Raw genomic sequence first — 25,098 nt, 5'->3', positions numbered from 1 at the left:
AACCGTTAGGGAAATGCAAATTAAAACTACAATAAGATAATACTACACTTCGGGGTGCCTGGGTGGCTCAGTAGGTTAAAGCCTCTGCCTTCGGCTCGGGTCATGATCCCGGGGTCCTGGGATTGAGCCCCACATCGGGCTCTCTGCTCAGCAGGGAGCCTGCTTCCTCCCTTCTCTCTCTCTGCCTGCCTCTCTGCCTACTTGTGATCTGTCTGTCAAATAAATAAATAAAATTTAAAAAAAAAGATAATACTACACTTCAATAGAATAGCTAAAATAATTTTTTAATTGACAATATCAAGTCCTGGTGAGAACATTGAATAAATAGAACTCTCATACATTGCTAGTGGAAATATAAAACTATTCAACCACTTTGGAATTGTTTTTATTAAGTTATTGTTTCTTTTAATGTTACACATATACTTACCATACAGTATAACAACTTCACCTCTGGGTCTTTACCCAGAGAAACAGACATAGAGACAATATACCCACACAAAACCCCATACACAAACGTTCATAGCATCTTTATTCATAATAGCCAAAAACTGGAAATCCTCACACATCCACCGACCGGTGAATGGATTAAAAAAAAAAAAAAAATCATGGTGCCGCTCTACAATGGAATAGTACTCAACAATAAAAAGGATCAAATTACTGATAAATGTAACAACATGGATGAATCTTAAAAGTATTATGTTAAGTAAAAGAACCCAGAATTCATAGGCTACATAAAGAATGATTCCATTTACCAGATATTTGCGAAAAATAAAATTATAAGGCCAGAAAATAGATTATTCCAGGACTTGGAGTGGAGAGAAGGATTTGACCTCAAAACCCATGGAAATAGCCTATATCTTTTTTTTTTTTTTTGGAAAGTCATTTTTTTTTTATTTTAATAAACATATAATGTAAGAAATAGCCTATATCTTGATTGTGATGGTATTTTACAACTGTATATAGATTTATCAAAATTCATAGAATTGCATACTGAAAAGGTGAATTTTACTTGCAAACGACAATCAATCTGACTAAAAAAAATTTTCAGTGTAAATTTGTAATGCATGGCATAATGATAGATATACTCCACATAAATAAAAGTTCTTTGGATCCTCAATAATATTTTTTTGGATCCTCAATGATTTTTGTGAAGGTAAAGAGATCCTGAGATCAAAAATCTTGAGAACCATTATTATAAGGTCATGATAAATAATATTATTTTATTTCTCTTTTCATTTTGTTTATTGTATTTTGTTAAAACAGCATGCTTTTAGATTTTTTAAAACTAGTCAGAGTATCTTCAACTTTTATTAAAATTAGAACATGTAATTATTGTTAAAAGTATTTTTTGGCTACTCTAGTCTTCTAATTCTATATTTTTCAAATATTACCTTTTGCTATGTGCAATTTTAACTTTTCCCAATCATTTAAAAGAATACTTTGTGCCTATTCAAATTAACCTTTAAGATTTTCAAGCATGCACATATAGCTTTTATCTAAATATCAGGGTGGAAAATGAAATAATGCCTTTTACCTTTTCCATACACCTTATGAGATCAGAAATTAATCCATTTACCCATTCCTATTTTACTCTAATCTGTGGTTTTGATACATGAGTTATTATCATAATTCAAATTATTTTATAATATGTTGTTTATTTAGAATCATGTGTTCTGTTTTCAAATATATTGAGTAGTCATAAATATGTAAATAAATTTTTTAAAGATTTTATTTATTTATTTGACAGACAGAGATTACAAATAGGCAGAAAGGCAGGCAGAGAGAGACAGGGGGAAGCAGGCCCTCCGCGGAGCAGAGTTCCTGATGTGGGTCTCGATCCCAGGACCCTGAGATCATGACCTGAGCTGAAGGCAGAGACTTAACCCACTGAGCCACGCAGGTGTTCCAAATTTTTATTAAGCCTAACATTCCTTTCTTATTTATTCACTTTATTCCCTCCATTACCAAATGTTGAAGGACTTTTTTTTTCTGATTGCTATATCAAGTATCTTCCACCTACCCATCACGCTCCTTCTCCATGCCGTTCTCTATTCTGAAGGATTGACCTGAATAATATACACCACTAGTGGATGCCTGCCCTGTGGTTTTCTGTTGGATTTGGCCGTGGGGCCAAGAGCTTGGAAAAGAAAGGAGAGAAATTAGTGTATTATTCCCTTTGTGAGATTGCTTCAAGTTGGTTTTTTCCTTAACAGAAAGCCACTGATAATCTTAAAGTGGCCTCTCTATGAAATGTACTTACTTTTGGGATTTGATGACCTCTCCACCATCTTTTCCCCTCAAGCCTAAGAGTAGGACAGTCTGCTGCTACTAACTCTGGATTCTTACCTTCTCTTTTTTGGTTTTCCTACATCTCAGCAACCTCCTTGCAATTAGTCTCTAGACAAATAAACTATCTGCAGGTTTTTCTGAGTTTCCATCTATGTTTTGTAGGGACACTGCTCTCACTGGTTAATCATAAATTTGACCAGGATATAGCTTGGCATAGCATCTCTTTTCAGAACTGATGAGCTTTTCCAATACATATTTACCAGGTTTGGGGGACTTTTTTTGTTTCTTATTTTTTAGGCCAGACATTATAGTTCAATTTGCCTTTGTTTACTGTATCTATCCCAATTGTTTTGGCATTTTCCTTAAGCTCGCATGTAATTGTTAGGTTGGACCCTTGCTCTCTATCTTTTCTAACTACTGTCTTCTTTCTCATCACTATCATTTCTTTATCCCATGCCTCTGCATGCTGGGGAGCACTTGGTACATTTGCCCTTGACATCCCCTATTTGGTCTCTGGAATACCAATTCTTCGCTTTACCAGCATATTTTTATTCTATTATTACACTATTACCTATTGCTTTTTTTTTTTTTAAATCAATCCCACCCCCGATATTTATTATCACGGTACTATTTTTCTAGACGGCTTTGTCTCCTGTTTCATAAGAATTTTGTCTTCTTGTAAACTGCATGTTTACCCAGTAAAATGAAAGCATTGAGACAGGGTGTTTTTATTAAATGTATATTAAATTTTCTTCTGTTCCTTGCAATAAATCACTTTCTGTATCCTGTTCTTTTAATGATAAATCTTCATGATGGTGTTTCACTTCCATATACTATAATACTTAAAAAAATTTTTTCCCTTATGAATCCATCACTATCCAAATTTCCCCAGCTCCAATTCTTATTCATTTTTGGATGAGTGGATTCCTAGGCTCATACACCCATCTGAAGAACAAGATTATGTATATAACTTCTAGCTCCATTCCTATATCTTCCAAGCCATTAGGCAGTATGAATGTGCTCATCTTCTCCCTAATCCTGTACCACTTATTGTAATCACAATATATGGAATAATCTCATTTTCAGTTTGCCCCCCAACAAGGTTTTTCCTGATCTTCCTCCATTGAGAGCTTTTTGCCCCTGTGACATAAGGAGCCCCTCCCATTTTCTTTTTACACCTCCCTATCGTGTGCTCTTTTTTCACTTTGTTTTTTAGTTCTAAAATGTGTATAAAAAGAACTACTAGTGCTGAGGGGAAGAGGGGATGGTGCCTCAGCAAACTTCTAAGAAAATACCTAGGTAGCTGATAGCTGCCCTTTTTAATGTCTGGAACGGGCGGGCCCAGGGACTCAGAGCCTGACATTCATAAGACTGAAATAATTCCATCTTCCTAGGAACGCTTAGATGAGCTCTATTAGAAAAAGTAAACAGTGTATAGACTACTGGCCAGAGTGGGAATCACTCTGGCCTCATAATTTTTGGAAATTCTTCACAAGTTATGGCCATAGATTGGTGTCTACTTTTACTTTTTAGTATTGTATGATTTTCCACTCTTCTGCATCTAGGCTAAGAGAAACTGCATCAGGAAGTAACACACAGAAGCCTGGAAAATACTTTGACACAAATTGATGCATTCTTAGCATGTAAGGTAAACTTCTGAAAAAGAGAAGCTTAAATTGGAAATTCAGAGAATCCTTTTTCTAAGGTTGCTTTTGATAACATTGAGTTAAGATTTATAAGGACCACATTTCTAAGGTTGCTTTTGATAACATTGAGTTAAGATTTATAAGGACCATATTTACAAGGACCACATTTAAAGGTCTATTCATCTCTTTTCAAATATCTTGGTTATTATAAACCATTAAAGTTATTCCTTAGGTTCAGGAAAAAATTCAGGTTTTGTGGGGCTTGATACTGATATATATACTAGGGAAAGTCTCTTTAAGAGAAAGAATAAAAATCATAAATATAAAATTAAGTACTCACCAACAGTGTAGGAGGATTCCCCTTTGTCCGCATCCTCGCCAGCATCTGTCATTTCCCGACTTGTTAATTTCAGCCATTCTGACTGGTGTTGGTGGGAATGCAAGCTGGTGCAACCACTCTGCAAAACAGCATGGAGATTCCTCAAAAAGTTGAAAATAGACCTACCTTACGACCCAGCAATTGCACTACTGGGTATTTACCCTAAAGATACAAACGTAGTGATCCAAAGGGGCACGTGCACCCAAATGTTTATAGCAGCAATGTCCACAATAGCCAAACTATGGAAAGAACCTAGATGTCCATCAACAGATGAATAGATAAAGAAGATGTGGTATATATACACCATGGGATATTATGCAGACATCAAAAGAAATGAAATCTTGCCATTTGCAATGACGTGGATGGAACGAGAGGGTATTATGCTTAGCAAAATTAGTCAATGAGAGAAAGACAACTATCATTTGATCGCCCTGATATGAGGAAGTGGAGATGCAACGTGGGGGGTTTGGGGGGTAGGAAAAGAATAAATGAAACAAAATGGGATTGGGAGGGAGACAAACCATAAGAGACTCTTAATGTCATGAAACAAACTGAGGTGGCTGGGAGGCGTGGGGTAGGGAGAGGGTGGTGGGGTTATGGACACTGGAGAGGGTATGTGATATGGTGAGTGTTGTGAAGTGTGTAAACCTGGTGATTCACAGACCTGTACCCCTGGGGCTAATAATACATTATATGTTTATAGAAAATAAAAAATTTTAAAAAAATAACAGAATCATACAAAAAAATTAAGTACTCAATGATTACTTATTTAAAATGGGAAATGACAATATAACATTTGAAAGTCTTAAAAGTCTGACAACATAAACATCACAAAACTCAGAAGAACAGTATTTTTACTGACTGAGCAACACAGTTACATAAGTCTTTTTTCACTACATACTTTTGGCTTCATACTTATTAATTACTATTTTATAGGACAACAATTTTTAATATGATTTTTATTGAGTATAGAAAAATAATTCAATATTTCTAACATTACAGACTGATCAAAATTGTTTTACTTAGTGATGTTTTAGAACATTTCAGTCAGCTTCACAAGTTATTACTGATATGATCATGTACATTTTTACATTATCGAACTTGGGAAGCATTCTAAAAAGTGTCTTATTTATATAAACTATAAGATATGGAAAAAATTTCCATAGCTCAATCTTCTGGCTCCACACACTTCAAACTTTGTTTCTCCTCCATTACTGATTGTACATGCCTACCGCTGGAAGACACATTCCTATCCTAATACAGATGCTCATCTGTGCCATGCACTGGGTGAGTCAACACAAATGATGGCCACTGCATTTCTGATAGACATTCCAATACTAGGACAGCTAGCAGTAATATAAATATTCATGGAAGTGACAGAGAATTACATAAATATATTCCACTAAACCCACACTAAATGTATCCACAACACAATTTCTCATTAATAGTCAGAACCTAGGTTCAGAACTTTACAAGTTTAGCATTCTGCTTATGTCTATAAGCTATAGAGCTTGTCTGAATGAGACTATATCCGTTCAGGCTGTTCTGGAAGCAAGTTCTTTTTTTTTTTTTTTTTTAAGTTTCATGTGTATAGTTAGTTTTCTTTGTAACCCCACATTTTCCCTTAGTATCTATTCTTTATTGATGGGTTTGCTGAAACTAGTGAACAGTGGGAATGGGTCGACTAAGTTCTATGACAGGCTCTTCCAACATGCTTTGTAAAATCCTAGTGTCCTGTCTTATTACTTCACATAAATAACCTTTCTCTTATACCTGGCTTTTCTGTTTGGTTTTTATATAGAGGCTCCATTCCATTGTTAGGTCAGTGTTTAGAAAGTTTTGATAATGGAAGGACATTTTAAACTCCCTTTGGAAGGAAAAGCCAGCTCTTATTTGAAGTCCATTGCATAACTCCATGACCTACTTCCTTACTTCCTCCTGACACCACTGAGCATTATCCTAGAGGCAGCAGTTGACCTGTATTTCTATTAAATTATTTTTGACTATATATAGTGCAGACTATATATGCACATACAAAAATAATGTGCATAAAACTAAAATAAATTACAGTGTATTTAGTGAAGTTCAGCATGAAGGAGACAATAATGTAGGCAGGAGCAGACTGGCAAATAGGGATGGAAGCACATGAGGACCATCCATATCATGGGATGGATGGGCATTATTCAATGCGCATTTCAGAGTAGGAGAATTCTTCCATGGGCTCAGCAATGAACATGGAGGGCTGAGTCTACATCTTTAGGTAAAGATGTGATTTTGCCTTGGTCTTTAAGGAAAGTCTAATCAATACTGAACAGTTTGAATTTAGGCCTCCCTGGATCCCAAAACTTCCATTCTTTTGATATTTCTGATTTAAGATTTGACTACAGACTTTGACCTTTTGTCGATACCTTTAGATTTCAGTATTTTCTGTTCTCCAGGATAAAAATCTTAGGGGAAACAAAAAGCATTGACTTCATAGTCAAGCAGATCTGCATTCAGATTCCAACTTTCATCCTTACTCACTGCGAGATTGGGAAAAATACTTTACCTGAACTTCGACTCGTTCATCTGTAAATCAGGAATAGTTAAAACTTTCTTTGAAATCTGTAAAGATGTGGGTGCTTGGATGGTTCAGCCAGTTAAGTGTTTGCCTTCAGCACAGGTCATGATCTTGGAATCCTGGAATTGAGCCCCACATCGGGCTCCCTGCTCCACAAGGCTTTTGCTTTTGTCCCTCCCTCTGCTCCTTCTCTGTCTCTCACTCACCCTCTTTCTCTCAAGTAAATAAATAAAATCTTTTTAAAAAGAAATTTGTAAAGGTGAAATACAATACTGTCCCTAAAGTTCTGGGATTGTACCTAACATATAGTTCTTTTCATTTCATAATTCTGTCTCATGATCCAAGTCAAAACTGTAAATCCATTATATACACGAAATTGATAGTAAATATTTTTGAAATTATGCTATTATCTAGCACAAAAGTAAAGAAACAAGTCCATAAAACCCCTTTCCAATTCTAAAATTGTTTCAGTGGTACCCTTCTAAGAAAAAAAGTGTGATCTAGAGATTGGGAACCATCAAAACGAGAATAAAGTACAGGCAAGCAAATATGATGATTTAAGGAATATCGGGGTCATTGGAGGCCAGCAAAACTTCAAGTTCCCTGGAGTTTCTTTCAAAGATCTGAAATCAGTCGAGTCATGGTGGAATCTTCCACCCTACAAAGCCAATCTACTTTTCTATACTTGCTTCCACTGTTCTCTGAAACTCAAATCTCTAATTTCTTATGACTTCGTCCATATCCCTATCCCCAAACTTTTACTCATATGTTGTGTCTTATTCTGAAAACCTCCCTCTCCTCACGTCTGCCTTTCTAGATCAAACCATTCTTTGGAGTTCTAACTCAATTTTATTTATTTCATGAACCCTCAATGGTTGCTATGAAAAGAAATGGATAGAAAGAACTCTAAATCTTCATTTGAATCAGAGCAAATATACTTTTTATTATTTTTATATTTGATTTCCAATTTCAAAATTTTTCTCTGGCTTAAAAAAAAGGTAGAAATCTATTAATTTTGGTCAGATTATTTCCATATATTTGTTTAATTTTTCTCAACTACAAGTTGACTTCTAACCAAAAAAGTATATTCTTAGTAAGCAGGGGTCATCCATAATTTACATCTTTAAGCAATGTCCACAGTACCAGCTCATGTTTTGCACATAGCAAGCATTCAATAAACTTTAATCAAGATATATTTAAGAGTTTTTCATTGTTATGGGTTGAACTGTCTCTCTAAAAAACTCATAGTTTGAAAAAAAAATAAAAAAATAAAAAACTCATAGTTTGAAGCCCTAATCGTCATTATCTCAGAACATAATTTTATTTGGAAAAGGATTTTTGCAGAGGGAAATAGTCAAGATGCGGTCATACTGAAGTAAAAGTCCTTAATCTAAGATGACCAGTATCTTTATAAAAAGGGGAAATTCAAATATAGACATGCACAAAGAGAGACTGCCATATGAAAATGAAGACAGAGATTGGGGTGATGTAGCCAAAACCAAAGAAACACTGAAAATTGCCAGCAAACGACAGAAGCTAGGAAAGAGACCTGGAACAGATTATCCCTCACATCCTTCAGAGGCAACAAACCCTGTGGACACTTTGTTCTCCGAATTCTACCCTTTAGAACTGTGAGACATAGTTCTGTTTTTTAAGCCATCCAGTTGTTGTACTTTGTTATGGCAGCCCAAACAAACTCGAGTTGTCCCTAATGACAGAAACAGACGAAGGACAAGGTAAATATGATTCTGGCTTTCCTGCGAAACTCTGCATTCAACTCTGAGGAAACTACAGAAACTTGCAGCTTCTGCTCAGCAGATCCCAGGTCTCGCTATAAAGGAATGTGGTCCGGGGCAGGCCAGCATGTTACACGGTTTGAGCATAGGCATTGTTCACTGTGATTTTAGAGAAGTGACAGAAATGAGAGTGCTGTTAGGACCCAGCCCTGGGTCTCTCAGGTAGCGCAGTGCAAACAGCAGGAGGCAGAGGTCTGGTCTCTGTTGGGATCACCATGGAAACGCAGCCATGACCAATGCAGAGGGGTTAGGACTCTCTTTGGTCTCCTTCAGCAAGGCAACACACTGCAGGATTAAATCCACATTGGCCGCAGGGTGCGTTGAACAAGGTTTGGCGGTGGTAAACCTGCAAAGGCTCACTGCACAATCCATACCAATATAATCATGCCTCTGAAATTGTTCCTTTCCATAGTTTTTCTCTTTAAACAACGTCCAGGGTCTCAAAGTATAGATTTAGAAGATGATAGTGATTGCTCTGGGCCTTGAAAAAACTCAATAAGCAACCCCACAGAGAAATAGTGAAGGTTTTTTTGTCATGAAATCACAAGACTGGAAGAAAGCCTTAAAGAGCTTGGGATCCACCCCTCTATCACTAAGCCTTTTCTTAAAGATAAGAAGCTACCTTATAAAGAAAGGTAAGAAGGCAATTTTCTCTTTTCTCTGCTACCTGTTACTTGGAATTGGAAGGGGGAGGAGAAGAAACATGTAAAGGCTAAAGAAATACATTGATAATACTGAAAACCCACATCCATATTTACATGTTACAATGTAACATGTAGCATGTAAATATTGTGCCTGTTTTTTTTATTTTCTCCTCTCAGCAACCCTACAAGGGAGATATTATCTTCCTTTTACAAATTAAGAAACATTTATTTGTTTTTGGTTTTGTTTTCTAAAAATGAAACTCAGAACCAGCTCAAGTCCATACATCCAGTAATTACCTGCTGAAACCTCACTTTCAGAGCTTCTAGCTTCATATCAGATATTATTTCCACCAAGACACCCTGGAGCAAAGATTCAGCAGTGGGGAAGGAGGAGTAAGAAAGAGATGAAAGAAAGGGAAAGATGGATGTATGGAAAGACTTCCTCCCTTTAGGGGAGCAGAATTAAAGGCCAAAGGGAAGAAAGGGTTTCCATTGCCCACCTTGTCTTTCTTAGTCTGCCGTGGCCTCTGCACAGAAGATCACCATGCTGCATTGCTGCATTTCACTCTTTTTATAACTTCAGTATCATTATCACCCAACGTTTTCTCCTTTATAATCCCAACCCTACTAGCACTTCTCTCTAGGCTTCACTCTCCAGCCTCTCGGCAACTTCGTACCTTCTCTCTGAGCCTTCCACATGGTATCTTTATTCCCTTTCAGTTGTAGAGGACAGAACTGGATGAAATCTCTCAAGTAGATTTTATCTTCTACCTACCACTCTCTACGGTACAATGAGGGAGTCTGTCAAAGCTTAGAACATGATGCCATTCAGTGTATATCTGTTTTTAAATAAAATACATTTCAGATAATGACACATATAGGACATAGGACCAGTGTTTTACTCCATTGCCTATCCTCTTGGCTGTTTTCCCTTTTACTAGTAGCACCTAATGATCAGGCAGTGAAAGAGGGAAAATAAGTTTATTTCAAACAACACTGTACATCTCCACTTCCCAGGGTGTCTCTCTTCTAGAGATACCATTTTCCAGTTCAGGCAACAGTGAATCCTGCAAAAGTTACGTCAAAATTTTCCACCAAATGATGATGGGGGGAGGGGGAGAAAAAACTGGTTATTGACTTCTGGTGTCACCCCGCAGTAACAAGAGATAACATTAATTAATTATTTACTACGTATCACTCACCACATGCTAAGGCCTTCATGTTTATTATGAACCTTCCATCCCTACAACCTTAGAAAGTGGATATTGTACTTTCTACTGTAGAGAGATGGGATATCAGTCAAGGTCCCTTTAACTCCAAAGCTTTTGGCCACTATGTTCTAGCCCCAGAATATGGGCAGTGGGCTGTACCGCCTCATCAACAGAAGGCAAAATGTTATTATAAGAAAAGGAGAAAAGTATGTTTTACAGACTTCTAGTATAAATAACGCTAACTTTAAAATGACTATAGAGGGGCACCTGGCTGGCTTCCTCAGTAGAGTATATGACTCTTGATTTCAGGGTTGTGAGTTTGAGCCCCATGTTGGGTATAGAGACTTAAAAATAAAATCTTAAAATAAATACATGAATTAATTAAATATAATGACTGTAGAAAAGAACATTTTTCCTTAGAGTATATTGAGAGCAAAACTGAAATGGATATTTGGGAATTTAATAATCTAACCAGATTGGTGCCTTCATTATCTTATTTTTGCTATCCCTGTGAGCCAAGAAAACAGAAACCCCAACTATGTCTCAGTTAACCAGAACATAGTATAGTCAGACTGGCTATGTTCATTAACTCAGAATGCTAAATGGTGGGTCAGTTCAGTCACCAAACAATCCAATTAATAGATGAGAGTAAGTAGCAGCCTGAATGTGCCATGGCTAATTTCATCCCTGCCTGTTGACGTTTTAGTAATTGATCTGATCCATCATGTACCTAAACCATTTGGTTTTTAAGACACTTAGAATATTGTCTTTGGTGGTCCAACTATTTCAATAATGTAATTCTGGCCTTCAAATGACTATTTCTCAAAGAATCAGCCCTGGGATGAAAGCATATACAGCAGGCCTACCTAATTTTTAAAATCAATACATTTTTTTTAAAGATATTTATTTATTTATTTATTTATTTATTAATCTATTTGACAGGGAGAAAGAGAGAGAACACAAGTAGGGGGAGCAGCAGGCAGAGGGAGAAACAGGCTCCCTGCTAAACAAGGACTCTGATGCAAGGCTCAATCCTAGGACCCTGGGATCATGACCTGAGCCAAAAGCAGAAACCTAATAACTGGTCACCTAGGTGCCCCAATAGATATATTTTCTAATAATGGATTCTGTAGCTGATATAAATTTGTTCTTTGTCTTCTATTTCTAAATATGAAGGATGTGTAACAATAAAATAAATTGCCTTTAAAAGTGATTACTTTGTACACTGGAGTCCTTTGAATTGTCATGCTGATAATTTACGAGAGTTACTTGTTATTATTAACTAATAGTTCATAGGGTTTTATTTGTTATTTTAGATAAAATGTTTTAGTATTACCAGCTTATTTTTATTAAGACATTAATAACTCTCCATTGTCATAATTCTATCTGTTCTATCTGTAAAATTAATTCTGTCTATAAAATAATTTTTAAAAGTGCCTAATCCTGTGACTAATAAAACTACATGACTTTGGTAGAAAGAACACTAGTCCACTAGTGTTAAACTAGTCTACTAGATTGTAATCCCAGCCACATCATAGATTCACTAAATTCAGAGAATCTACGATCAAGGAGAAAATATTTTTGACTATTTAGTCCAAACCCTGAAAGGAGAGGATCTGAAGCCTGGAGAAATTCATTGCCATATTTCCTGATTCCTAACCCTTGGGTCTTTCTATCTCTGCAGTCTAAGAATTTATAAAAATCTTTAAAAATAGAAAGTACATTTTATAACTAATTAGATTATGGAAATATCTCATGTCTTGATTATCTTGGACAAATCTTCCGAGTACAGTATCCTTGTTAAGATTACATAATAGTGGGGTGCCTGGGTGGCTCAGTGGGTTAAGCCTCTGCCTTCGGCTCAGGTCATGGTCTCGGGGTCCTGGGATCGAGCCCCGCATCGGGCTCTCTGCTGAGCAGGGAGCCTGCTTCCTCCTCTCTCTCTCTCTGCCTGCCTCTCTGCCTACTTGTGATCTCTGTCAAATAAATAAATAAAATCTTAAAAAAAAAAAAGATTACATAATAGTGGTAGCCTTAAAGTTTTGACATATGAATACCAATCCATTTTGTAACGCTTCCTTGAGTGAGATGGACTATAACAAATCACTAAATTTTGATCCATATACCTTCATTACATATTTCACTGTGTGTTTTTTGTTGACCTTCATATTACTTTTTTAGTATTAATAACTAAACAAGATGGATTGAGTGAGCATAGTGGAGGTGGGTGAGGTGCGTAATGTGTGAATTCACAGATGTAATGTCTTTTTATCAGTCATTTATTCACTCATTCACCTAATTATTCAACACATATTGACTGACTGCTTGTGAACTCTGGAACACAGAAATAAATGAAACATGGCAGCCTCCACACCCCACAATCCAGGAAGATACAGACATGCCAGACTAGGATTATAGCACAGAGCACTGTGCTGTGAGCAAGGGGAGAACACAGAGTGAGTGGCAAGAACAAGGATGATGTTGATGTAGGCTGCTCAGGAAAGGGCAAACTTCTAGGAGAAGATAATACCTAGATTTAATGGCTTACAGGATGCCAGGTGCTATTCTAAGCACTTTACATCTATTAATTTATTTAACCCACACAACAACCCTCGGAGGTAGGTCTTATTAGTGCCCCCATTTTATGCATGAAGCAACCAAGATTCAAGGTCACAGAGTTATAAAGTGGCAGAACTTGCATTTGAACTCAAATGGACTCAAGGTAGTGACAAAGAAAAGGGAGTAAGGGTGAACAAAAAAAATAGGATAAGTTAAGGTCACAGATGTTAACAACAGCAAATCATGAAAGCTTTTTGTGACATATGAACAACTATGAACTTATCCCAAAGGCTATAATTATGCAAGGCTCTTCAGTGTATCCAAAGTATGATTCAAGTACATACATTCTCACTTTGCTATGAGAATGCTATCAGGAATGTCCTTCTTATACCTCTGCTCTTTTTTAAAATTCTTTCCCATCCTTTAAAATCTGCTTTGTGACACTTCCAGCCTATAAACCCCACTATCCAACTCTTCCAACTCAAATGACCCTTCTCACATAATTCAATAATCCTATCATATTGTGCACTAATTTTTCACATGTATTTATCTAATCTCCCCATAGAAGCATGTCCTATTCCCCTTCTATATTCCTGCAGGATCTAATTCAGTCATTGAGCATCTAGAAGTTTCTCATAGAATATAACTTACTTTAGAATAAAAACTGATAAATTGATAAGCTTTAGGAGCAGTAGAATATGTTGTTATTGCTATTCCTTAAGGCAAAAATTTCCCAACCCCTCTATCCGGTCTTTCTGGGTGCTTTTTGCATAATCAAGAGATTTAAATCTCAACAATAGATAATTATAACTTGCTTGGCAAATGTCCAAACTGCTGTCCAGATTAATGGAGGAAGAAAGATAAAATAATAAGAGTAAATCACAACACATATTTTAGCATTCACTGATTTTCTAATATCCTACTTCATAACCAGTATTACTTTCAAGATAATCATTACATTTTAAGATTAGAAGGTCTCTTCAATGTTTATGTTGTTTTCCTACACCTTCCAATTCACCAATCTTCAGCCCCACTATTCAGACAGGATTTAATTTTTAAATTAGCCTTGACACTTGAGAAACTATTTTTAAAGATCTCCCACATAGGAAATTCCATATCCTTTCATAGTAATTCATCCCACTCAGCCACCTCTTCCCTATGTTTAATCTAAATCCCACGCATTGCATTTGGGGCCCATTTCCTCTTGTTTTGACCCCTGCTGTGTAAATGGAGAATGGTTGATTATCGTAGATTATGACTAAACATTTTTTAAAATGTAAAGTACTATTAAATAACCCAGGCCTCTCTTGTTTATTTTAATAATCATCGTAATTTTAACCTATGCTCATAGATCTTACTTCCTAATTATTTTTATCTTCACTACTAAACTCTAAGTCCTCTACATTCTTTTCTGGAGAATCCAGAGCTTAAAAATGGGGCCCAGGGACTGTCTGGCTAGTGGTAGGCATTAGTGGAAGATGATCTCATGGCTCCTGATCTCTGTACTTCTATTCCTGCCTCTCATTATGGTGCCTCCACCCCTTACAGAGCTACTTTTTTGTTTCATTGCTTGATAACCCCCCCTGAAATAGCCATCAGCCAGACTAATGAAGATTACAGATCAAGAATTCCGTTTTGGTAACTATTGTTCTGCCCCAAGTCCCTTACACTCTTACAGTCTTAATCAGAATTCTCTCTGAATCTCTTACTATTTGTCCATATTAGTAAGGAATCCGCATTAAGAATGCTGGTTCAATCCTCTAAGACTGACACCATTTTAGCTGCAAAATTTAATGTCTTCTTTTTTATTTTTCTAGATTACTGGCCACTTTGTCCTGACTACCCCCTTCCAAATTGGCATGTATCTTCATAACCATGTTCAGAGTTTGGTTCTCTGTCCAGTGAGCCTCCATTGACTGGTTGTAATCTGATTCCCTATGAAATGATGAGTGTTTCCTATAGGGTATAATTTTAAACATGTTGAAGCCAAAATAGACTGCATCAAATCTTTCTCAGACCCACCTTTCTAGGTCATAATGAATGAGTCTGACAAGGTTTTGTTCTTCAGAGTACTAAATAATCTGTCCAAGTTTTTTTTTTTAATAGTCTTTAATCCAAGTCACCGTTTTTAACTTTAAAAATTATATTAGCCGGTTAGAGTTGTCCTAACAAAGTACCAGAGAAGGGATGGATTAATTTTTTTTTTCTCATTTTTCTGAAGGCCAAGAATTCAGGATCAAGGTGTTGGCAGGGCAGATTTCTTCTGAGGCCTCTCCTTGGTTTGTAGACGGCCAACATCTCCCTATGTCTTCATGTGGTCACCCTTCTGTGCAAGTCTGTGTTCTCAAGTATTATAGGGACACCAGTCATATTAAGATTAGGTCCAACTCCAATGACCTTGTTTAATCTTAATAATCTCTTCAAAGACCCTTCAAATCCAGTTACATTCTAAGGTACTGAGTGTTAGGACTTCATCACATGAATTTTGCAGCAACATAGTTCAGCCCATAACAAAATACATACTTACCCTTTACTGTCTTCCTTCCTCTATTAGAATAATATTACTGACAATGTACCACAAATGCTTCTCTGCCTTGTTCTACTTTTTACCCCTCGATTATTTCCCAGTCCCCAATCTAGGATTTTTTTGTTGCCCTAAAGGCTTTGCTAATTCTCTATATTTCTTTTGAACATCTTTCTGGTGTTGCTTTTTTTACAACAGCAAAGCAACTTATCATTTCATTCAAACTGACCAACTCACTGAGGAAAAAACAAACTTCACCCTTAGCAGAGTTGATTGGTCTATATCATCAGTGTGCCTATGTCATTTAAGGCAGTCACCTCAAATACAGCCTTGATGGTATTCAGAATTATTTCCATTTCAAATGTAGTTTTGTGTTCAGAAAGTTCTATTTTTTTTCATCTTTCATTATGTTTTATGTTATTTTCTCGAAGTATGCTTAGCTCTTTTGGACTGCTTTGCTCCTTAAGTCCTCTTAGTATAGACTTTTCTTCAAACTAACTCCCTAAGATTATTGAAGTCTGATTTCTGAAACACATTAATTTTAATTCACTTATAGAAAAGAATTTGTGAAGTAGCTACAATAACAAAGACATTAATAATTGAATTAAGAGACTAAGCCCAGATTCCCCAGTATCAGCTCCAACTGATCCTGCAAGTTTGAAATATGGAAAGTGTCTTCCCAAAACTGTCTTTGATACCTTCTCCTTTTAACCGGTTCCTCTCATGAATCTTATTAATTCCTTTAATGCTCCCTTTGTGTAGACTATTTCCAGTTCTATCTTTACATACTTATGTTCTCAGTTTTATTTTGGGCAGCTCTAGCTAAATATCGCCCCCCATCATTATTACCTCTTTTAAATCTGCTCCTTCTCCAGGTATCTCCATTTCTCTGGATTCCCACTTTCCCACTTACCCAGGCTGGAAACTTTATCAACAGAGTCATGGCTTTTCTCTTCCTTCACTAAACCGTCTTTGATTTTTGCCTTCATTTTCATCACCATCACCCTCCTTTAAGGCTTCATTATCTCTGACTTAAACAAGTCACTGGTCACATAATAAGCATCTTCATTTGCTGACTTCCTCTCTCGCTACCACCACCAGCAATGCATCCCAGACCCTATGTAGTCTAAACTGGCATTTCCCACAGCATGTTGTGTAGAGAGGGAATGCAGGTAAGAAAATGGCCCAGTTTCTTAGAAATTAAGAGAGATGTTAAAATAAACAAAACTGTTGCTTCCTCTTAACACCTCCCAGTTCAAAGAATATACACATGTGAAATGCTTTCTAATGCCTACTGAATAAAGTTAAAATTCTTATCCTAGGTAAGGTATTTAATGTCTTTCATATTCTAGCTCCAGTTTCCCTACATCTCTCCTTTGATGCTCCAAAATAATGGACACTTTGTTATTCCTCCCACACACCCTGTGCTTCCACAGCAGTGTTCATGCCATTCACTCTCTTCTGATACACATTCTCCAGTTTCTAGTCATCATTCAAAGTTAAGTGTTTATGTGGCATTTTCTGCAGTGTGTTCAGATATGAGGGATTCATATCCAACACATCCTCTAAACTAAGGGTCTCCAAACTAGTATACACACATGCCAAAAGAAGAGCAAATGATCTATTAGAATATGGAAAGAAAATATTTGAAATCGATTTTTAGCTAGCTTAAGAAATAAACAAGAAATTGAGTTTCTTTTTTAATTTAAAATACACATTGACACTGTGACCCTTCCTGGGCCTATCTTTCATATATGGATGCCATGGCAGGTAGTCTGAAAAGTCTGGAGTTTCACAATGAAGAAGCATTTACTATGACACATAACTATCATTTATTTTAGCTTTTTATGACAAAATGCTGTTTGTGTAGCCATTTGGTCTCACCTACTTTATATTTAAATTAAGTCTCACAACCTGCTTAATATTTTTTCTAAAGGAACTTATAAATTAAAAATAATATTATAATGTAAGCACCAACAAACGAGAGTTAAATAACAGATATAATTTTCCCCTCTCCCAAATATGAGCTTTACATCAGCCACACTAGATGTAAAAACAACGATGTTGAATCAGATCTGACATATAATCACATTACCATCACCAAAAAATTAATTATTCATGGCATATTTAAGAAAGTAGGAAGAGTTTTGTATTGTTCAATAAAATTAAAATAATTTTTAAAAATACTGCCTGTTTCATCTTCACATTCATTTCTTCTTTAATTTCCAGTTTTATATGTAACTATAATGTATATAATATTTATGTACTGAGTGTATATACATTATTTACATAAAAATATCATATATTATAAGTAGACATGTAAAAAATTTTATTAATGGACTGCACAATGAAAAAGTGTGGGGAATCACTTTTCTGAACCAACAGAGCACTGCTCATACATCTTTTGTAGAAAGCAATGATGCTTTCTTCCTTTTAGTAAAGCAATTTATAGGTAGGCATTTTTTGGCTCCCCATTTCTTCTAAACTATCATCTCCTGGCAGACAAGGATATCTTATCTTATTCACATTTAATTGTCCACAGTGATTAATATGTTTATTGAGCACATTAAAACTTGATTATTCAATAAGTGTGTGGTAGAAGGACAGATGGAAGGCTAGATGAGTAAATGGGGAGGTGAGTATATTGTGGTTTAAAGTGCTCTTTAAACTTGTGCCTAGTTGGATTAGGAAGAAGTTCACTTAAGAAATCACTCCTAAGGCAAGAAGGGATAAAGAGTGTCTTGGGTGGGGCTGTAAGAACCAACTTAGCACTCCAGAGTTCCTGATAATAATGCCGTTCATATTTCAGGAAGTAAAAGATAGAGTCCAAATTAGTAGTGGAAACAGTTTCTCTCTTTGAAGAGAACCAGGGCTCCTGACACATTCTCCATCGCCCAAAAGAAAAGTACCTGGCTGGTCTCATCATCAACAGAAGTTTTCTTCTGACATGTATTCCCTGAATCTGCCCATCCCTGCTACATACACTATAACGCAGGGCCTGGTTTGTTACCTAAAATGAACTGACTCACCAGGAAATGTATTTTTACTGCTCTTTATAGCTGAGTATCGCAGCTCTGTTTACAGTATAAATGTTCATGACAGCAGACAGATTAAAAAAATCATACACAACAACCACTGATGATAAAACACTTTAATCATGAAAGTCCTTCACAAGGCTAGCACTGTAATTATCAAGGGTTTAGTGTCTCCTCCATTTAAGGAGACACAGCCAAGCAATAATACATGATAACGCCCTTTGACACCAATAAACCTGAAAGGGAAGAATAGGAATGAATCTGAACCAAAAGAGTTTGCTAGGGAGAAGAAGTGTCTGAATCTGATAAGAAAACTACAGCACATACTGCATTCAAAGAAAGGGCTGAGGTAATAGGATAAACTGCTGTGAATAAAGAAAATGCAACAAAAGTGTCCATAAAGAGAGAGAGAGATAAAAGGAAGGCACACTCTCAGTGTTGTGTGAGTGCTATTTTGGGGGTACAGATGCTTTACTGTACTTCAGGACACTGCAGAGTTTCAAATACCTTAGTCATTTTGTTTCTGACAATTCTTACCTAAACACAGAGCTCATGGAGTCCAGACATCACAAAGACTAGAGCCAGGTTCAACCTTGAAGTAGCCTCCATTTACTCTGACACAAAATGAGCAGAAGAGCAAAGTGGTCAAGTCAGCCAAGAGAGACACCCTGCCCACCAACCCACTCCTCAGCATCACAACATCTCACGGTTTGTAGAAGATAAAATAAGCTCCCAAATTACAAAGTCTCAGGGAGTGTTGTAACTCCAATTGCAGTTGAAGTATAAGTCCACTAGATGTTGAGAATTGAATTGCTGCATGACTGAGGAGAGAAGGAGGGGAATTTGGGGAAGACCAGGAACTCTTGGAATGAGAATGTAGATTTGTTGCCAGTTCGCCGAAGCCCAGCTAGAAGCTTAACTAGCTTACTCCAGGAGGTTCAGAGCTCCCTGTGTGCCTTTAGACAAAGTCAACACTAGAACTCTTTCATGAAGGAAGGGAAAACATATAGTGTAGGGAAGTGGCTAAAAAACCCCATATTAGTTCCAAAAGACAGGTATTAAAGTGAAGGTAAAAAAAAACAAAACAAAACAAACTAGACTTGTGATACAAATATTTGGGCAAAAAGTTTAGCAATTTCTTACAAATTTTTATATATACATATCATGCCATAATAATTTCATTCTTGTATATCTAAGAGAAATGAAAATATACATTCACATAAAGACTTGTATGAGAATGTTCATAGAAGCTTTATTCATAATAGCAAAAACTGGAAAATCCCCAAAGTGCATCAATATGAAAATGGATAAACAAATTATAAAATATATACATATAATATGTTTCTCAAAAAATATGAAGTACTGATACACACAGCACATATGACTCTCACAGACATTATGTTGAATAAAAGAAGTCCAACACAAAAGAATACATACTGTATTATTCATTCTGTGAGTATGTAAAACAGGCAAAACTAATATATAATGAAAAAAATTAGAACTGCAGTTTCTCAAGGGAGAGAGAGACAGAATTGATTAGGAAGGGGATCTTTTCTGGGATGATGGAGATGTTCAGTATCTTTTAAAGGATGTGGCTTACACAAATATACATTTCTCAAAATTCATTGAATTATATAGTTAATATTTCTTGGTAATAGTAAATAAATCCTGAAGTCTAGTTACTAGGTTTGTTTTGTTTTATCCCAGTGGCTTGGGTTAGCAATTTTCCTTTTTCTTTTTTTTTAAGATTTTATTTATTTATTTGAAACAGAAAGAGAGAGAGCACAAAGGGAGAGTGAGAAGCAGGCTCCCCACGAGGAGGGAGCCCAATGTGGGTCTCGATTCCAGGACCCTGATATCATGACCTGAGCTGAAGGCAGACATTTAACCAACTGAACCACCCAGGCACCCCAGGTTAGCAATTCTTTTTTTTTTTTTAATTAACATATGATATATAATGTATTATTAGTCCCAGGGGTATAGGTCTGTGAATCACCAGGTTTACACACTTCACAGCACTCACCACACCACATACCCTCCCCAATGTCCATAACCTAACCACCCTCTCCCTACCCCCCTACCCCCAGCAACCCTCAGTTTGTTTTGTGAGATTAAGAGTCTCTTATGGTTTGTCTCCCTCCCAATCCCATCTTGTTTCATTTTTGCCTTCCCTACCCCCCAAATCCCCCATATTGTCTCTCAAGTTCTTCATATCAGGGAGATCATATGATAAGTGTCTTTCTCTGGTTGACTTATTTCGCTAAGTGTAATACCCTCTAGTTCCATCCACATCATTGCAAAAGACAAGATTTCATTTCTTTTGATGGCTGCATAGTATTCCATGCTTTTGAGGGCTGATTACAGAGCTGAAGCAAGGAAAGTATAAAATGATCCTGGAACATCTTATACAGAAATCCGGAAAGTGGTCATAGAATGATGGGAATGTGTTAAAAGGACACCAAATTTTAATTTCTACTTCTACTTTCACCCTATCAAAAACAAGCCAAATAACCTACAAAGTCATAGTTTTGTTTTGTTTTGTTTTGTTTTTGGTAAACTCATCAGATAGCTTATGGTGAAATAAAATCTAGAATGTGACAAGCCCCTTGTAAAAAAATAATGTCCTATAATTTCTACTATCTTTTGTAGGAAAATGGGAACAAGAAGAAGCCACTATTAATAGGTTTCAGGATAAACTCACTGAACTTTGTAAGAATTTTAAAGACTAAATGACAGTTGATGTGATGTTCAGAATTCTGAGGAGTGCTATGCACAAAGGGAATCTACACCTAGTTTACTCATCAGATCTTTCCCACCGGCCCTCACTAAATTCTCATGCAAAATATTCTGAGAGAAGAGAGTTGAGCTAGAAACCCCAAGACACAGGCACTTGCTGAATGCTGAGAGTAGGGGAGGAGAACTGAGAAAGACCCTCCAAGGCAATGGCAGACTCTCGTTACACACTTCTCAGAGGTTTTCCACAGCTGGAGGAAGAACAGGAGAGCAAAGAGAGACACCATTGAGGAGCAGGTGCCCATAACCTGAGTCTCTTTGAGTTCTTATGCCCTGTCTGTCAGACATACCATGCTAAGTCCCTTACAGGTACTCTTAGCATTCACTGCTGCAATCCTCTGCAGTCCAAAGACAAGGGCAAGACAGGAGAGCAGAAAGAAATCTCTTCAAAGACAGAAAGCAGGAGGGCAAAACATGATGGCAAAGGGAACCCCTTCACAACATAAAAAGCTGGAAGCCAGTTTATAAAGCAGAATGAGAGTTCAGTTTGTTTAGAAAGCTGAAGTTTGTTTGTACGAAGAGTGCTTGCTCTGCCAAAGGTAAAGAACTGACTCACCCCTGAATCATTAACCTAATGGTATACTAAATCTAATTAAAACAACAGTAAATTCCACTCTCAGCTCAACTACAGTTTAGATGGACTTCTGACAGAAAAAAGGGTGTTTCCTTTCCTGAGCAAATATAATATTTACTTCAGTCTCTACTGTGTCTTGTTTGCTTGTTTGTTTGGTCTGGGGTTTCTCGTTGTTTTTGTTGTTTTAGTACACACAATGTCTACACATCAAAAATTACAAAGCACATGAAGAAAAAAAAAATTAAAGGAAATACAAGCAGACTCAAAATTGTCCCAGAGATTAAAATGATAAGACAGGGACTTTAAAATAACTTTGCTAAAAGAATATATTGGAAAAGGTATGTAAGGTAAGTAAACAAATGGGTAATTTTAGCATATAAATATACACTATTACAAAGGAAGAACCAAATGAAATTGCTAGAAATGAAATAGATAATATCTGAAATGAAAAGCTCATACATTGGCTTATCAACAGACTAGAAACATCAACGAAAAGACTAACAACTTGAAAACAGATCAATAGAAATCATCTAAATATTAGCAGAAAAAAAGTAAAACAATGGAGTAGCAATATCTAATAGGCTAAATTATATGTGATTAGAATCCTATAATATGAATGAAAATTTTATTAATTATAAAAGGAAAATATTAACATTATAGCAAAGAAAGTTAGAAGCTTAATGAAATGATCAGAGTTGGCATCATTAATACAGGGATAAACCAATATCATGTGCCAAGTGAAACATTACACTGAGGACACAATACAACTTCAATGATACAGCTACCTCCAAAAAATGCATAATCTGAATCTAATTATAAGGAAACATTGCATAAACTGAAGTTGAAAAACATTCTATAACACAAGTCACCTGTACTCGTCAAAAATATTAAGATCAAAGAAGGTGAAGGAAGGCTGAGGAGCCATTCCATATTAAAAGAGACATTTCAACTACTGCAGTACATGGTTCTGGATTGGATCCTGAACAAGGAAAAATATCTATAAAGGACATTACTGAGATAGTTAACTGAAATTCAGTATGAACTATATATTAGATTATAATATACATCAATGTTAAATTTTCTGGTTTTGTTACTTAGATTACGATTGTGTTAAAAAATGCCTGTGTTTTTAGGAAATATGCAATAAACTAAGAACAGTGTTTTAAATGTACTCTCAAATGATACTCTGTCCATAAGTATATATATTATATGACACATACATATATGCCCATGCAGAGAATGCAGAGAATAACTAAGCAAATGAAGCCAAATGTAAATAATTGGTGAATCTGGGAAGAGCATCACTGGAGATCCTTTTCATATGTTTGAAATTATATCAAAATGCAAATCTACCCCCAAAGAACATCCTTAAAACAAAATGATACTGCCAGAGTATATTATGTTCCTTGAGAAGTGTTTGTAGAACAGGCAGTGGGATGTTGTGATCAGGCAAGCAACCTAGCATTTCACTGGGGATCAAGGATAATGTGTCAGTTTTTTTTTTCCAGTTGTATAATTAAAGGCTAAGTTCTTTATTCAGAATGAATGATTCTTGTCTTACACAGTAGCTAATAAAAAGGAATAATGTATACATATTATTAACCATAAATGAAAAGAGAAAACCAGTACAAAACGCTGCAGACAATACATCTCTAATATACTGTGAAGGCTGGTACCAGGACAACACTGCTTCTGAAGAGTGCCAGCGAAATGGTGAGTGTGTGAAAGCAAAGAAAAATATTGTGTTTATAGGGTGCAGAAAGTATCCCAGAATCTGATCTGACAGAACCCATGCATCTCTGCAGCCAGAATACACTTAAAGAATAATTTAACCATGACAATAGGGACTACAGAAAATGGTATATTGTGTATAAACCTGGCCTCTCCAATTGCCTCATGTTCCTGAACATCTTGACCTCGTTCGTGTTTGACTGACAATATTTCACATATTCTCCATGATATGCTGTCAATATATACATATCATTATGTGATCAAGTCATGGTCCTCACTGGACTATCATGAGCCTGTAATTTTGTTTCAAAATTGAAGTTGAGTCCATTCCACAAGGTGAATTCTCCACTAGAAGCTCCAATGACCAACCGTCTTCCTTCTCAAGTCTACCTAACAACAAATACCAGACACTTTATTTGTTGATGTTTGAACAAATTTTGTTGTTACTGCATTCATAGGATTATTCAACATCCCTTTAGATGGGACTATGTCATTATAATAACCTGCAGCAGGCTGAATTGCCCACATATCTCTCTGGTCTCTTTGCCATATTCTGTTCTCCAAGTACTTAATTACAGACGGATTATAGTCTATGGTTTTTGGTTTACTTCTCTACTCATCCATTTTGCATCAAAGATAAGCTGTTGTATTCCTTGCTGCTGTGCAAAATCAGGTTGCTTATACGATAGTTGTGGAGGCACTTGGTGTTGGAAACTTGGCATATGGAAAAAACAGGGAAGAGAACCAATTTCTGTAGCCATGGTGATATATTCATTCTAGGGTACCTCTAGCACTGAGCAGAGTTGGTAATGAACGGTGAGCGAAGGGTTTGTCTTCACAGTCAGGAATGTCTCTCCTACCTGCCCTCTTCCCTCCACCCCTCTCAATCCCTCTTCCCCAAAGGAGCTGCTATCATCTTCCCCTCAATGTGTCAGTTTTGTGCAGATTCTGAAATTACTCAAGCTTAGAACCATGGGACTTTAAGACAGCAGCCTTGGCACCCTAGACTACCCCCTTCACCTTTTATAGACAAGGAAACTAAAGTTAGATGTAGATCCCAGGCTTCACTGAAGAAGACACAGCCTTCTGATTCTCACACTTCATTTTTAAATTCATTCTTTATTTATGCATTATGCTTCCTTCTTGAGAATTTTAAGGCTTTCCTAACAGCCTTGCCACAGTTGTTTTTTTTTTTTTGTCTTTAAGTCACTCACATCTTTTGCCCTTAATCTGAGCAATCACAATTTGTCATACCTGAAGTATGTATTTCCTTAATGTCATGGTATTTCTTATAAAGGGAGGTCCATGTTTCATGAGGATTTCCAAGGAATATGAGGGCTTAACTGACTCCTGGGGG

The 25,098-nt window shown here is 36.4% G+C and overlaps 1 pseudogene across 1 annotated transcript; it reads right to left on the bottom strand.

The window, feature by feature from the left end:
* Positions 1-23,567: 23,567 nt before the first annotated feature.
* On the bottom strand, positions 23,568-24,502 carry LOC308338721 (pre-mRNA 3' end processing protein WDR33-like; annotated as a pseudogene). The gene has a single exon. The product of its transcript is annotated as a pre-mRNA 3' end processing protein WDR33-like (transcript).
* Positions 24,503-25,098: the final 596 nt, after the last annotated feature.

This window comes from Martes martes (assembly GCF_963455335.1).
Source record: "Martes martes genome assembly, chromosome: 2".
Taxonomy (NCBI): domain Eukaryota; kingdom Metazoa; phylum Chordata; class Mammalia; order Carnivora; family Mustelidae; genus Martes; species Martes martes.
The sequence above is the reverse complement of the archived record's forward strand: the minus strand, read 5'-3'. Positions and strand labels throughout refer to the sequence as shown.